Below are 14,053 nucleotides of genomic sequence, written 5' to 3' on the forward strand. Positions count from 1 at the left end.
CTACTCTTTTCCTTATTTTCCTCATGGATTTTAAGGATGAAACCCTTAGCTCCCCCCTCACAGGAGTACTGGGGAAAAGAAGCCACCTACAGCTGGACCTGAGGTTAGGTTCCAGCTGTATCTGACCGTGAGACCCTAGGAAGTCACTGCCCATTTCCAAGCCTATGGAGTGGGAGTGGTGATACACATCCTTACTAACTCCAGGAGTGAATGTGCAGGACAGCAACGTAAAACATATCAAGTCCACACAAGTAATAAGCCAATTTTAGAGACCACAGACTTACAAGAGGAACGGCTTACTACCATCCCGACTCAAGACTCTCAAGACTTTTAAGATGAAGAACCTGGTCTTAGTTCAGGTGGCTCTAACAAAGTACCATAAACTGGGTGGCTTATAAACTACAGAAATTTACTTCTCACAGCTCTGGAAGTTGGAGGTCCAACATCAGGGTGTCGTCATGGTTAGGCTCTTGTGAGGGCCCTCCTCTGGGTTGCAGTCTACCATCTTTTCATGTATCCTTAACATACAGAAAGACAGGGAGAGGAGAGTACTCTGGGTTCCTTTAAAAGGGCACTAATCTCATTCATGAGGGCTCTGCCCTCATAACCTATGTACCTCCCCAAAACCCCACCTCCTGATATTATCACACTGGGATCAGGATTTCAACATATGAATTTGGGAGGAACAGAAACATTCAGCCCATTGCAGACCTTTTCTCTAAATAAAATCATATGTAAATAAAAACCCAGAGCTGTTTTGTTAAAGCAAGGAAAGGGGAGTTCCTAAACCCAGTTAGATTTATAACATAACGTGCCCTCAGCCCCACCTTCACCACCAGCAGAGGGGAGGATGTAGCCTTTGGTATTACTCAGTGCACAAATTTTAAAACTCACTGATCTATTCCAGTCTCCATAAATTATAATCGAGGGAACCAGGGTCGCAGAATGAGTTACAACAGGGCCCTGTCAATTAGGACCAGTCCATCACATGATAAAATTCTATAAAGCTACTAATATAATAAGTAGAACATGGAACATGGAAATATACATTTAATATAATAATACATAAAAGTACAGGCAAATTGTGTCAAGGCAAACCCATATAACCCCCTTTTTACAAAAATATTACATTGTAAGTTATAGATAGAAAACATTTAAAAATTACCTCGGTGTGGTAAGATTAAGGCTAATATTTATTTTATGTTTTCTGTTTATTTTCCACAATGAGCAAGCATCATGTTCATCAAAAGAATATATAGAGATATATGTGCATGTGCGTGTGTGTGCGTGTGTGTGTGTGTGTGTGTGTTCAAACTGCAGGAGGAATAAATAGGTGCTGTCAGGTAAGTTAGATCCTTAATCTAAGACAACTGTGTATGTCCATCATCCGTTTCTTAGAATCTTCTGCGTGCTATGAATTCCCTGAAGAATCTTCTTCTTTCAGATGAAGAAGCAACAGAGGGATTATAACAACAACAACAACAATCTTTCTAGACAAAGGATCTTTGTTAAACAACAAATCCACCCTTTCTTCCCTCACTCTCCATCACCCCAGAACTCAGGGAATGAAGGGGGAGCCAGCAACACAGCCTCACAGTAATACTTTCCTAACAGAATGTGCTCTGCTGTTTTCTCCAAGTTCAGCAGATCAAGAAGCCAAGGAACAGCCTTAGGACTGTTCTGAAAGGTGATTTTAAAAATCAGCATCATTCTTGTCAAGCAAAGATAGCCTTTTCTTAGGAGACCCAAACGGTTCCTTTAGAGTGGTTCAGGTCTCTGAGGCAAATATGTATCTAGGCGCTGTGGTGGAGAGTATTTGCCAGTGAGAATATCAATGCCCAGGTACACACACAGTATGTGTTTTGCCGTGAATGTTTTCCCAGTAAACAAGAATGGGGCCATCAAAAGAAAGAAACACTAATTTTAAATCAATTAAATTCAAATAGATATGCTTCCTTGGGGTATAGTGCTTGCCTTTTGGTAAGTACACTAATTTTGTAGACTTGTATTATTTACCCACAAATTGTTTTTGAAGCATCTGTGTCATTAAGTTGAAGTCATACTGGTCCCTCCTATAGTTCCTTCCTCGGCCATGAATTATTGAAGGTGGAAGGCAATGGTGCCATTATTGTTCAGCACTTTGCTCTGGTCAATACACATGGGGACTCCAGCATTATTGTATAATAAACTACTCCTGTGTGATGTTCATGAACAGTACAGGGGTTGCTCAGGAAATCAGGAAGCACGTATTTCTGTGGGATCCTCTTCCAATTCACATTAGGACCACTAGACAGAAGGCAATGTACCAAGATCAACTGCTGGCCAGGACATCAGCATGGGCAGGAAAATGGACTCTTCCCTTTGGGGTATTGTCCAAAAGAAGGGACACTTAGCCCTACCTCATCAAAAATATGCCTCTGACCCAGAGTAGCCCCAGTCCCTGGGGTTCCATGGGAAGGAGGAGCAGCAGAAATTGAGTCCTGATAATTCAACCAAATCAAAAGCAGGATCAGCCTCTAGCCTCCGGAGGAGGAAATGGTTGGCTCATTCCCAAGGAAAGAAACATCTTCCAGAGATGACAACCATAACACAGCATCTTAAACAAACATATCAGAGTGGTACAAGGATCCCTGCTAATGGTCGCTCACCTGCCAATGCATGAGTCACTTAACACCCAGTATTTTGGTTTAGATTGGCTGTCACTGTTTTTGTTGTTGTCTGGGGTGAGTTATTAGATGGAAAGCAATTTGGATATTGTCTTCCTCCATGAGATTCTGCAGTCAAAAAGAGATTGATGAAAAGCAGGGGTTTAGGGTGAGTAATTCTGACATAGCCTTTCTCTGAGCAATACAAATGATAAGACTGTTACTTGGGGAAACAGCTGGCCACCAGAGTGATTTCATTGTCTCTGATGGGGAAGGGTGGGCATAAACACTAAGTAAGTTCATGACATTGGGGAATGACTAATGATAGGATGCTACAGAGCCTTGCTTTCTCATAAGGATTTCAGTATTTCCAGAAGCCATGTTTTAATATAGCCCAGGAGGCATCAGGCAACTCAGAAGAAGTCCTTGACACTGGTATAGCACTTTAAGTTTTACCAAACACTTTTCCACTCATTATCCCCACTGATTCTCAAACCTATACTCTGTATAGGCAGGGCAAGTATTCTTGATTTATTAATGAAGATCTAAGCTTCAAAGAGGTAAATGGCTTGCCTTAGTTTGCCCAGACAGGAATATGACTTCTAATATACCCCATGCCCACTCCTGGAGGGGAGGTCAGAAGACTGGATGCCCATTATTTGTTTTTAAGTGACTATTTAATGAACATGTGTCCTATCTCAGTTTCCTTTTATATAAGGTTTGAGATAGTTCATAACAGTGTAACAAATTCTTATTTTAAAGTACTGGTTACAGGACTGAAACCACACAAATCAGAAACAGCAAATAGTGCTTTAATATGTTCTGTAATCCCAAGTGAAGACAAAAAAACTAGTAACTATCTACTGAAAGGTGATGCACACACACTCACTGTTCAGCCACAGTCTTAATATAAGAAGCTCTGCTATGGTTTGAATCTTTAAGGTCCCCTCAAATCTCATGTGTTAGGCAATGCAGGAATGTTCAAGGTGAAAAGATTAGATTATGAGAGCTATGGACTAATCAATGGATTAGTGGCGCAGGGATAGAGGAAGTGGGTCCACACTGGGGGTGGGGTCTCAGGCTGCTCTTGTCCCTGGCTGCTCTCTCTGCTTCCTGGCTGCCATGAGCTTCTAAGAAGCTTTCCTCCAACATGCCCTAGTGCAATGATGTTCTGTCTCACCTCAGGCCCAGAGTTGACCAACCATGAACTGAGACCTCTGAAACCGTGAACCCAAAATAAACTTTTCCTCCTCTACAGTTGTTCTTGTCAGGTATTTTGGTCACAGTGATAAAAAGCTGACACAGGCTCTAACTTGATTCTAGAAAACTTGATCTCAATCCTAGATTTTTTTTCTTTTTCTTTTTCTTTTTTTGGGGGGGTGGGGCAGGGATTGAACCCAGGGGTGCTTAACCACTGAGCACATCCCCAGCTGTTTTTAAATATATATATATTTGGAGACAGGGTCTCACTGAGTTGCATAGAGCCTCACTAAATTGCTGAGGCTGGCTTTGAACTCATGATCCTCCTTTGAACTCATAATCCTCCTTTGAACTCATGAGCCTCCCAAGCCACTGGGATCACAGGCATTCACTACCACACCCAGCTCCATTCTATATTTCTTTATGAAAAGTTCTGCAAAACCTCATAAAAATTACTTACAAACAACACTACTAACTTGTATTTGTTGGCTGCATTAACAACAACCAAGTGTTTTATGTATATGATTTCATTTGATCTTACCCATGAAGGTAGGTAGAGATGAGCGTTCTTACCACCTGCCACCGGAGCTCCACTGGGGAGTGAGCACCCTAAGGCTCAAAGAGACCAAGGTGGCACCTTGAGCACACATTACAATTGGAGTTAGAAATCTGAGTTAGAATTGCAAACCACGGGTTGCCACAGCAAGTTTCTGAATCTCCCTAACCTCCAGGAAAAATTAGTGAATTCAAGAGGCACCAGTTACTTACCTGCTGTCTCTCAGTCCTCTATTCACCTTCTCCATTCTGCTGTGTGTAACTGGTGCCAGAGACCCACAACCCACATTTCCCAGGTTCCCTTGCCTCCGACTTTCTATTGGTCCGTGCAAAATTAGAGTGCAGGAGCAGAGAAGACCCTCTTTTTTCTTGCTCTAGCAATGTCTCTGCAGTTGGCTGCCTGCTTTCTGTGATTCTGGCTCCTGCAGTGGGCTTCTCTCCAAGGCTCCAGCCCAGAGCAAGTGGTGTTCCTGGATGATGATAACTTGGCTTCCTTTCTTTTGCTCCTTCAAAACCTGGAAGTGAGACTGATTCCTGAAGTAACTAGTTTCTGGTTTGACCTCTTTATATATATATATATATATATATATATATATATATATATATATATATATATATATATATTTAGTTGTAGTTGGACACAATATCCTTATTTTATTTTTATGTGGTGCTGAGGATCAAACCCAGGGCCTCGAACATGCTAGGCAAGCACTCTACTGCTGAGCCACAATCCCAGCCCTGGCCTCTTCTTTTTAATTTTGTCTTTCCCCACACCTAATCTTCCCATTTGCAACCCCTTGAAAACATGTGATCAATTTCTAGAAAAAAGTTAAACTTCTGTTTGAAATATCTAGAATGGGTTTAATTGTCCTAAATGCACCCTGACTGATACACACAAGAACCTAGCCCCCAAACTGCCACATAATTAATGTGGAAACATCCAAACAATTAAAAATGGAAAGACCTGCCCATGTTGCATGCTGAGTACCAAATGCATAATTCACCCTCCCACTTCCCCATGATGCGATCTTTGTGTTGGATGGGGTAGCTGTACAAGAATTGTCTCCAGTCAAAAAAATGCTTCCAAATATCAAGAAGTTTAAGGTTTTTTTAATGGTGCATGCAGCAATTTAATGTAATTTCCAAAACAGAGATGATAAAAATACTGACCTACCTCGTAGAGCTGGTTGGAACAACTAATTAGCTCTCATAAAAACACTTCAACCTCTTAAAGTACCTCATAAAAGTTTATTATGAGTAGTAATACTAATAGTTAAACATATAATGATGGGCATCAAATATGGGCACGCTCCACAAGCTGATAGTGTTTTAAATTCTCTTTACGATCTCACTGTTGTTTAGCAGTTCATATGTTGAAAGCTCTTCACAGCTGTAAATTAGTTAATCCCCATGACACTCACTCCGGAGAGATAGGTCAGTGTTATTTTCTATTACTATGGCAACAAATCTTATGTAAATGATCAATGATAGAAGTTGGAGATGAGAAACAAGAAAGGTTAAGTGACTTGTTCAAGAGCACACATCAAGTAGGTGGCGGGGTCTACCTGAAAATGCAGAGGAGTTGACCCCAAAGAGCGCTAAAGTCTACCTGCTCAACACTGAGGGGATCATTGATATTCATTCACTTGGAAAGTCAGTGAAACAGAAATGTCAATATGGTCCACATCTGGGAGCAAAATATGAACAATTATAATTTGCAGGAATATAATTAAATGATCATATTTTGCTAGTGCATTAATGAGAGGCAATAGCAGGGTAGTACCAATTCTGAAGGTGTACTGTTGATTTGTCCAGCCAGCCTCTGCTCCTACTTGCTGTGCAAGCTTGAGCTAGTTACTTCACCTCTCTGAACCTCAGTTTCAGATCCTAAGTAGGAAAAAACAAACAATAATAGGATCTATTTCATATGGTTACTATGAGGTTGTAAATGTAAAATACTTAGAGCAGGGGCCAGGCAGATAATAAGTATTCAGTATCAGCTATTATGAGATAGATCCTATTATGCAAGAAATATTTATTGCTTTCCAACAATGTTGTACCAACTATTTAGATGCTTATGGCACAATTCCTACTTTTCAGTAGAATGGGTTTGTGAGATAAGTAACTTGCCAAATCATATAAGGGGCGGGTGGTCCAGGACTGTGAGTGTTAAAGCAAGGCCACAGATGTTTCTCAAAGCAGCAAATGTGATTTCACAGTTATCCAGTAGAGCATACTCAGTCAGTTCCTTCCACCTGTTCTTAGGTTTCTGTTTTTATTTACACTTTTGCAAAGTGGAAGAACACAAGTCACTAAAAGCTGAATGTGTTAGTGTTATGGATGTGCACAGAAAAGCAGGAGAATTCCTAGCCAAAGTGTTTAGACAAGAGGTGGAACTGGAATCTGGCCTTAAAAGATAAGGTTGAAACCGGGTGTGGTGGCACACACCTGTAACCCCAGTGACTCCAGAGGCTGAGGCAGGAGGATGGCAAGTTCAAAGCCAGCCTCAGCAACCTAGTGAGGCCTTAAGCAATTCAGCAAGACCCTGTCTCTAAATAAAACATAAAAAGGGCTGGGGATGTGGCTCAGTAGTTAAACGCCCCTGGGTTCAATTCTTATTACCAAAAAAAAGAGATACGTTTAATTAGAAAACCCAGAATTATCTGTGAGAGTTGAGGGGAGGCCAGGAGGGTGGGTGAAAGGCATACCAGAGCTTGATGAAGGAAAACTGGAAGGATGCTTATTGAATAAGTGCTCTGACCCACCAACTGTGTTCGCCCATTAAATTACTTAACAGAGGTCATATAACTGGCAAGTGTCCCAGCCATGGCTCAAATGGATTCACCTATTGTGAACTGAAACCATGGAACAAGACCACTGATCACTTTCTAGCAATGGAGAAAGTGACACAAAGTGAACTTTTGCAACATGACTCTGGTATAGTATGCAGAAAGGATTGAACAGGCAGTCTGGGAAAGCTAAGCCAGGGCGCTGCAGCATGTGGAGTGATGGACGCTGGAACAGGATCGTGATATATGGCTGGAAGGAAAGGGGTGCATGGGAGAGCCACCCGTGCTTCTCAGCACTAGCTGTGGAACAGAATCCCCTGGGTGCATGGCTAAGACTACCCATGCGTAACTCACTGACTAGCATGTACACAATAGGTAGGAGTCAAAGGATGCCATTCGAAGCTTACACTAAAAGGAAAATAGAAAAAATTAAATAATAACAGGAAACTAAGGACTTTTTTATTGTGGCAAAAAAAAAAAACAATATAAAATTTACCATCTTAATCATTTTTAAGTGTGCAGTTCCCTATCGTTAAGTAATATGCATTTTTGTTAAACAGATCTCCAGAACATTTTCATCTTGAAGAACTGAAATTATAACCCATTAAGCAACTATTTCTCTTTCCCCCTTCCCCCCGCCCCTAGTAATCACTCTTCTACTTTTTATCTCTATGAATTTGACTACTTTAGAAATTGTATATAGGTGAAATCATATAGTATTTGTCATTTTTTTAATTGTTGGTTGTTCAAAACATTACATAGTTCTTGATATATCATATTTCACACTTTGATTCAAGTGGGTTATGAACCCCCATTTTTACCCCGTATGCAGATTGCAGAATCACATCAGTTACACATCCATTGATTTACATATTGCCATACTAGTGTCTGTTGTATTCTGCTGCCTTTCCTATCCTCTGCTATCCCCCCTCCCCTCCCCTCCCCTCCCCTCTTCTCTCTCTACCCCCTCTACTGTCATTCATTTCTCCCCCTTGTATTATTTTCCCCTTTCCCCTCACTTCCTCTTGTATGAAATTTTGTATAACCCTGAGGGTCTCCTTCCATTTCCATGCAATTTCCCTTCTCTCTCCCTTTCCCTCCCACCTCTCATCCCAGTTTAATGTTAATCTTCTTCTCATGCTCTTCGTCCCTACTCTGTTCTTAGTTACTCTCCTTATATCAAAGAAGACATTTGGCATTTGTTTTTTAGGGATTGGCTAGCTTCACTTAGCATAATCTGCTCTAATGCCATCCATTTCCCTGCAAATTATATGATTTTGTCATTTTTAATGCAAAGTAATACTCCAATGTGTATAAATGCCACATTTTTTTTATCCATTCGTCTATTGAAGGGCATCTAGGTTGGTTCCACAGTCTTGCTATTGTGAATTGTGCTGCTATGAACATCGATGTAGCAGTGTCCCTGTAGCATGCTCTTTTTAGGTCTTTAGGGAATAGACCGAGAAGGGGAATAGCTGGGTCAAATGGTGGTTCCATTCCGAACTTTCCAAGAAATCTCCATACTGCTTTCCAAATTGGCTGCACCAATCTGCAGTCCCACCAGCAATGTACAAGTGTACCCTTTTCCCCACATCCTCGCCAGCACTTGTTGTTGTTTGACTTCATAATGGCTGCCAATCTTACTGGAGTGAAATGGTATCTTAGGGTGGTTTTGATTTGCATTTCTCCGACAGCTAGAGATGGTGAGCATTTTTTCATGTACTTGTTGATTGATTGTATGTCCTCCTCTGAGAAGTGTCTGTTCAGGTCCTTGGCCCATTTGTTGATTGGGTTATTTGTTATCTTATTGTCTAATTTTTTGAGTTCTTTGTATACTCTGGATATTAGGGCTCTATCTGAAGTGTGAGGAGTAAAGATTTGTTCCCAGGATGTAGGCTCCCTATTTACCTCTCTTATTGTTTCTTTTGCCGAGAAAAAAACTTTTTAGTTTGAGTAAGTCCCATTTGTTGATTCTAGTTATTAACTTTTGTGCTATGGGTGTCCTATTGAGGAATTTGGAGCCCGACCCCACCGACTGTAGATCGTAGCCAACTTTTTCTTCTATCAGACGGCGTGTCTCTGATTTGATATCAAGCTCCTTGATCCATTTTGAATTCACTTTTGTGCATGGCGAGAGAAAGGGATTCAGTTTCATTTTGTTGCATATGGATTTCCAGTTTTCCCAGCACCATTTGTTGAAGATGCTATCCTTCCTCCATTGCATGCTTTTAGCCCCTTTATCAAATATAAGATAGTTGTAGTTTTGTGGATTGGTTTCTGTGTCCTCTATTCTGTACCATTGGTCCACCCACCTGTTTTGGTACCAGTACCATGCTGTTTTTGTTACTATTGCTCTGTAGTATAGTTTGAAGTCTGGTATCGCTATACCGCCTGATTCACACTTCCTGCTTAGCATTGTTTTTGCTATTCTGGGTCTTTTATTTTTCCATATGAATTTCATGATTGCTTTCTCTGTTTCTACAAGAAATGCCGTTGGGATTTTGATTGGCATTGCATTAAACCTATAGAGAACTTTTGGTAATATCGCCATTTTGATGATGTTAGTTCTGCCTATCCATGAACAGGGTATATTTTTCCATCTTCTAAGATCTTCTTCTATTTCTCTCTTTAGGGTTCTGTAGTTTTCATTGTATAAGTCTTTCACCTCTTTTGTTAGGTTGATTCCCAAGTATTTTTTTTTTTGAGGATATTGTGAATGGAGTGGTTGTCCTCATTTCCATTTCAGATGATTTGTCGCTGATATACAGGAATGCCTTTGATTTATGCATGTTGATTTTATATCCAGCCACTTTGCTGAATTCATTTATTAGCTCTAATAGTTTCTTTGTAGACCCTTTTGGGTCTGCTAGGTATAGAATCATGTCATCTGCAAATAGTGATAATTTAAGTTCTTCTTTTCCTATTTTGATGCCTTTAATTTCTTTCGTCTGTCTAATTGCTCTGGCCAGTGTTTCGAGAACTATGTTGAACAGAAGTGGAGAGAGAGGGCATCCCTGTCTTGTTCCAGATTTTAGAGGGAATGCCTTCAGTTTTTCTCCATTCAGAATGATGCTAGCCTGAGGCTTAGCATAGATTGCTTTTACAATATTGAGGTATGTTCCTGTTATCCCTAGTTTTTCTAGAGTTTTGAACATAAAGGGATGCTGTACTTTGTCGAATGCTTTTTCCGCATCTATCGAGATGATCATATGGTTCTTATTTTTAAGTCTATTGATGTGGTGAATAACATTTATTGATTTCCGTATATTGAACCAGCCTTGCATCCCAGGGATGAATCCTACTTGATCATGGTGCACAATTTTTTTGATATGTTTTTGTATCCGATTCGCCAGAATTTTATTGAGGATTTTCGCATCTAGGTTCATTAGAGATATTGGTCTGTAGTTTTCTTTCTTTGAAGTGTCTTTGTCTGGTTTCGGAATCAGGGTGATGTTGGCCTCATAGAATGAATTTGGAAGTTCTCCCTCTTTTTCTATTTCCTGAAGTAGCTTGAAAAGTATTGGTATTAGTTCCTCTTTAAAGGTTTTGTAAAACTCTGCTGTATACCCATCCGGTCCTGGGCTTTTCTTAGTTGGTAGTCTTTTGATGGTTTCTTCTATTTCCTCAATTGATATTGGTCTGTTTAGGTTGTCTATATCCTCCTGACTCAATCTGGGCAGATCATATGACTTAAGAAATTTATCTATGCCTTCACTATCTTCTAATTCATTGGAGTATAAGGATTCAAAATAGTTTTTGATTATCTTCTGTATTTCTGAAGTGTCTGTTGTGATATTGCCTTTTTCATCCCATATGCTATTAATTTGAGTTCTCTCTCTTCTTCTCTTCGTTAGCATGGCTAAGGGTCTGTCGATTTTATTTATTTTTTCAAAGAACCAACTTTCAGTTTTGTCAATTTTTTCAATTGTTTCTTTTGTTTCGATTTCATTAATTTCAGCTCTGATTTTAATTATTTCTTGCCTTCTACTTCTTTTGCTGTTGTTTTGCTCTTCTTTTTCAAGGATTTTGAGATGAAGTATGAGATCATTTATTTGTTGGTTTTTTTCTTTTTTTAAGAAATGAACTCCAAGCAATGAATTTTCCTCTTAGAACTGCTTTCAATGTGTCCCATAGATTCCGATATGTTGTGTCTGTGTTTTCATTTATCTCTAAGAATTTTTTAATTTCCTCCTTGATGTCTTCTATAACCCATTGATCATTCAGTAACCTATTGTTCATTCTCCAAGTGATGTATGCTTTTTCCTTCCTTCTTTTATCGTTGATTTTCAGTTTCATTCCATTATGATCAGATAAGATGCATGGTATTATCTCTACTCCTTTATATTGTCTAAGAGTTGCCCTGTGACATAATATATGATCTATTTTTGAGAAGGATCCATGTGCTGCTGAGAAAAAAGTGTAACTGCTTGATGTTGGGTGGTATATTCTATATATGTCAATTAAGTCTAGGTTATTAATTGTGTTATTGAGTTCTATAGTTTCCTTATTCAACTTTTGTTTGGAAGATCTGTCCAGTGGTGAGAGAGGTGTGTTGAAGTCTCCCATGATTATGGTATGGTGGTCTATTAGACTCTTGAACTTGAGAAGAGTTTGTTTGATGAACATAGCTGCACCATTGTTTGGGGCATATATATTTATGATTGTTATGTCTTGTTGGTTTATGGTTCCCTTGAGCAGTATGTAGTGTCCCTCTTTATCCCTTTTGATTAACTTTGGCTTGAAATCTATTTTATTTGATATGAGTATGGACACTCCTGCTTGTTTCCGAAGTCCATATGAGTGATATGATTTTTCCCAACCTTTCACCTTCAGCCTATGTATGTCTTTTCCTTTCAAATGCGTCTCCTGTAGGCAGCATATTGTTGGGTCTTGTTTTGTGATCCATTCTACTAGCCTGTGTCTCTTAATTGGTGAGTTTAAGCCATTAACATTTAGGGTTATTATTGAGATATGGGTTGTACTTCCAGCCATATTTGTTTATTTATATTACTAAACATGGTTTGTTTTCCTCTTTGATTCTTTTTCCCCCTTTACTGTCCTACCTCCCACTGTTAGTATTTGTCTTTTTGTAACTGCTTCTTTCACTTAACATAATGTCCTCAAAGTTCATCCATGTTGTAGAATTTGGCAGGATTTTCTTTGTTTTTTTAAGGCTGCAGAGCATTATGTTATGTCTGTGCCATATTTTGTTTATCCATTCATCCATTGATGGACATTTGGGCTGCTTCCATCTCTTGGTTACTGCAAATAATGCTTCTATAAACATCATGTGCAAATATGCCTTGAGACCCTACTTTCAATTCTTTTTGTATATATCCTGCTACTCATATATAAATAATATGTTATATGTTAGTAATAGGACACTGGGTCATATAATAATTCTATATTCAATTTTTGAGGAATCACAGTACAGTTTTCCATAGAAGTTGCACCATTTTGCAATCCCACCAACAATACACAGAGTTCATATTACCACCAAACTTGTAATTTTCTGATTTGTTTTATTTCTTAAACTGTAGCCACCCTAATGGGTGTGACTAAGGGCATCTTAAAATAGTTTTAAGTAAAATGACAATCTCTAAAACAAAACTTTAAATCATCCTAAATACTGCAATAATTTTAAAATCAAAAAGAAAAAAAGTATGTGGAGAAACACAGTAAATGTAACATAAACATAATAATAATAGTGTAAAATAAAATAACAGAGTCAAGGCTGACACATCAGTTTTGCCTCTTATGTGTATCCCTCTCCTAAGTGAAAACATAACAAATGTCCAAAATAATAAAAATGACTCCCAATGTCATCCAATACATGACATGATCTTTGTTCCTGTTGATCACTCATAAATATTTATGCCTTTATCATTGAAAAAGAAAAGAGATATATAGAGACTTAACCCATTTGCTAAGATTTTATGCTTGGTTCACAAACAAGACCCAACTATATATTCTGTACCAGAGACACACTTAATAAAAAATAATTCAGAACAGCTAAAAGTAAAGGAAAAGACAAAATTTTCCAGGCAAATGGAAGCATAAAAAACTCAGGAACTGCAATCCTTTCATCTTTATATATATTCCTGATAGAAAAGTAAACTATTGGATTTATGTTAAATTCCAAATTTTGGTAATTCTAGTGTGTCATGAAAGTGAGTGTTCTTACCCTTAGGACATATATACTGAAGAACATGGAGAGGTAAAGGACTTACCCTCAAAGGATTCAGAAAAAAATAAAACAGTTAAATAAAATGATGAGATAAATAGTACAAAATGTAAACAATTGGGGGGTGAAGCAAGAATATCTGTCAGTTAGTTGAAACTTTCTTGCAACTTTTCTCCAAGTTTGAAATTTAATCAAAATAAAAAGTTTTTTGTTTTTTGTTTTTTGGTTTTTTTTTTAATAATAATAATGCCCAGAACTAAATTCTCAGAAATTCTGATTCTCTTAGACCTGAAATGATGCCGAGATCATGGAGGGTGTCAAAGCCGTCCAGGTGTTCTGACATGTATCCAGGGTTGAGAAACACTGGACTAGTCCATCCATGAGACCAGGTTACTGATTGGACATATGTGATAGCGGAAAGGGAGAGATCCAGAAAGAGTCCAGTACGCTGAAAAATACCCCCCTACACACACCCCACCCAGAGATACCCAAAATTGGGGAGGGGTGAACACAAACATTTAGTCTATGGCTTTCATGAATGAGAGATTTCAAGAAACTTTTGCAAGACAAAAAGTGAATGGAAGCTGCTAATAGGTGAAAGAGAGAGGTGGCACCACAACCCCAAACATGCAATTCAATATGTTGCCAAGCCCTTAGAGACTCCAAACGTAGAGCAGCAC

General features: G+C 38.9%; 1 long non-coding RNA gene across 1 annotated transcript in view; it reads right to left on the reverse strand.

Annotated features, from left to right (window-relative positions):
- LOC131424627 (uncharacterized) overlaps positions 1–14,053 on the reverse strand; it is a 76,228-nt gene that overhangs the window by 55,818 nt on the left and 6,357 nt on the right. The gene's annotated exons all lie outside the window — the stretch shown is intronic.

Source organism: Marmota monax, unplaced genomic scaffold (assembly GCF_021218885.2).
Source record: "Marmota monax isolate L192 unplaced genomic scaffold, Marmota_monax_Labrador192_F-V1.1 WCK01_AAM20220418_F8-fsc00037, whole genome shotgun sequence".
Taxonomy (NCBI): domain Eukaryota; kingdom Metazoa; phylum Chordata; class Mammalia; order Rodentia; family Sciuridae; genus Marmota; species Marmota monax.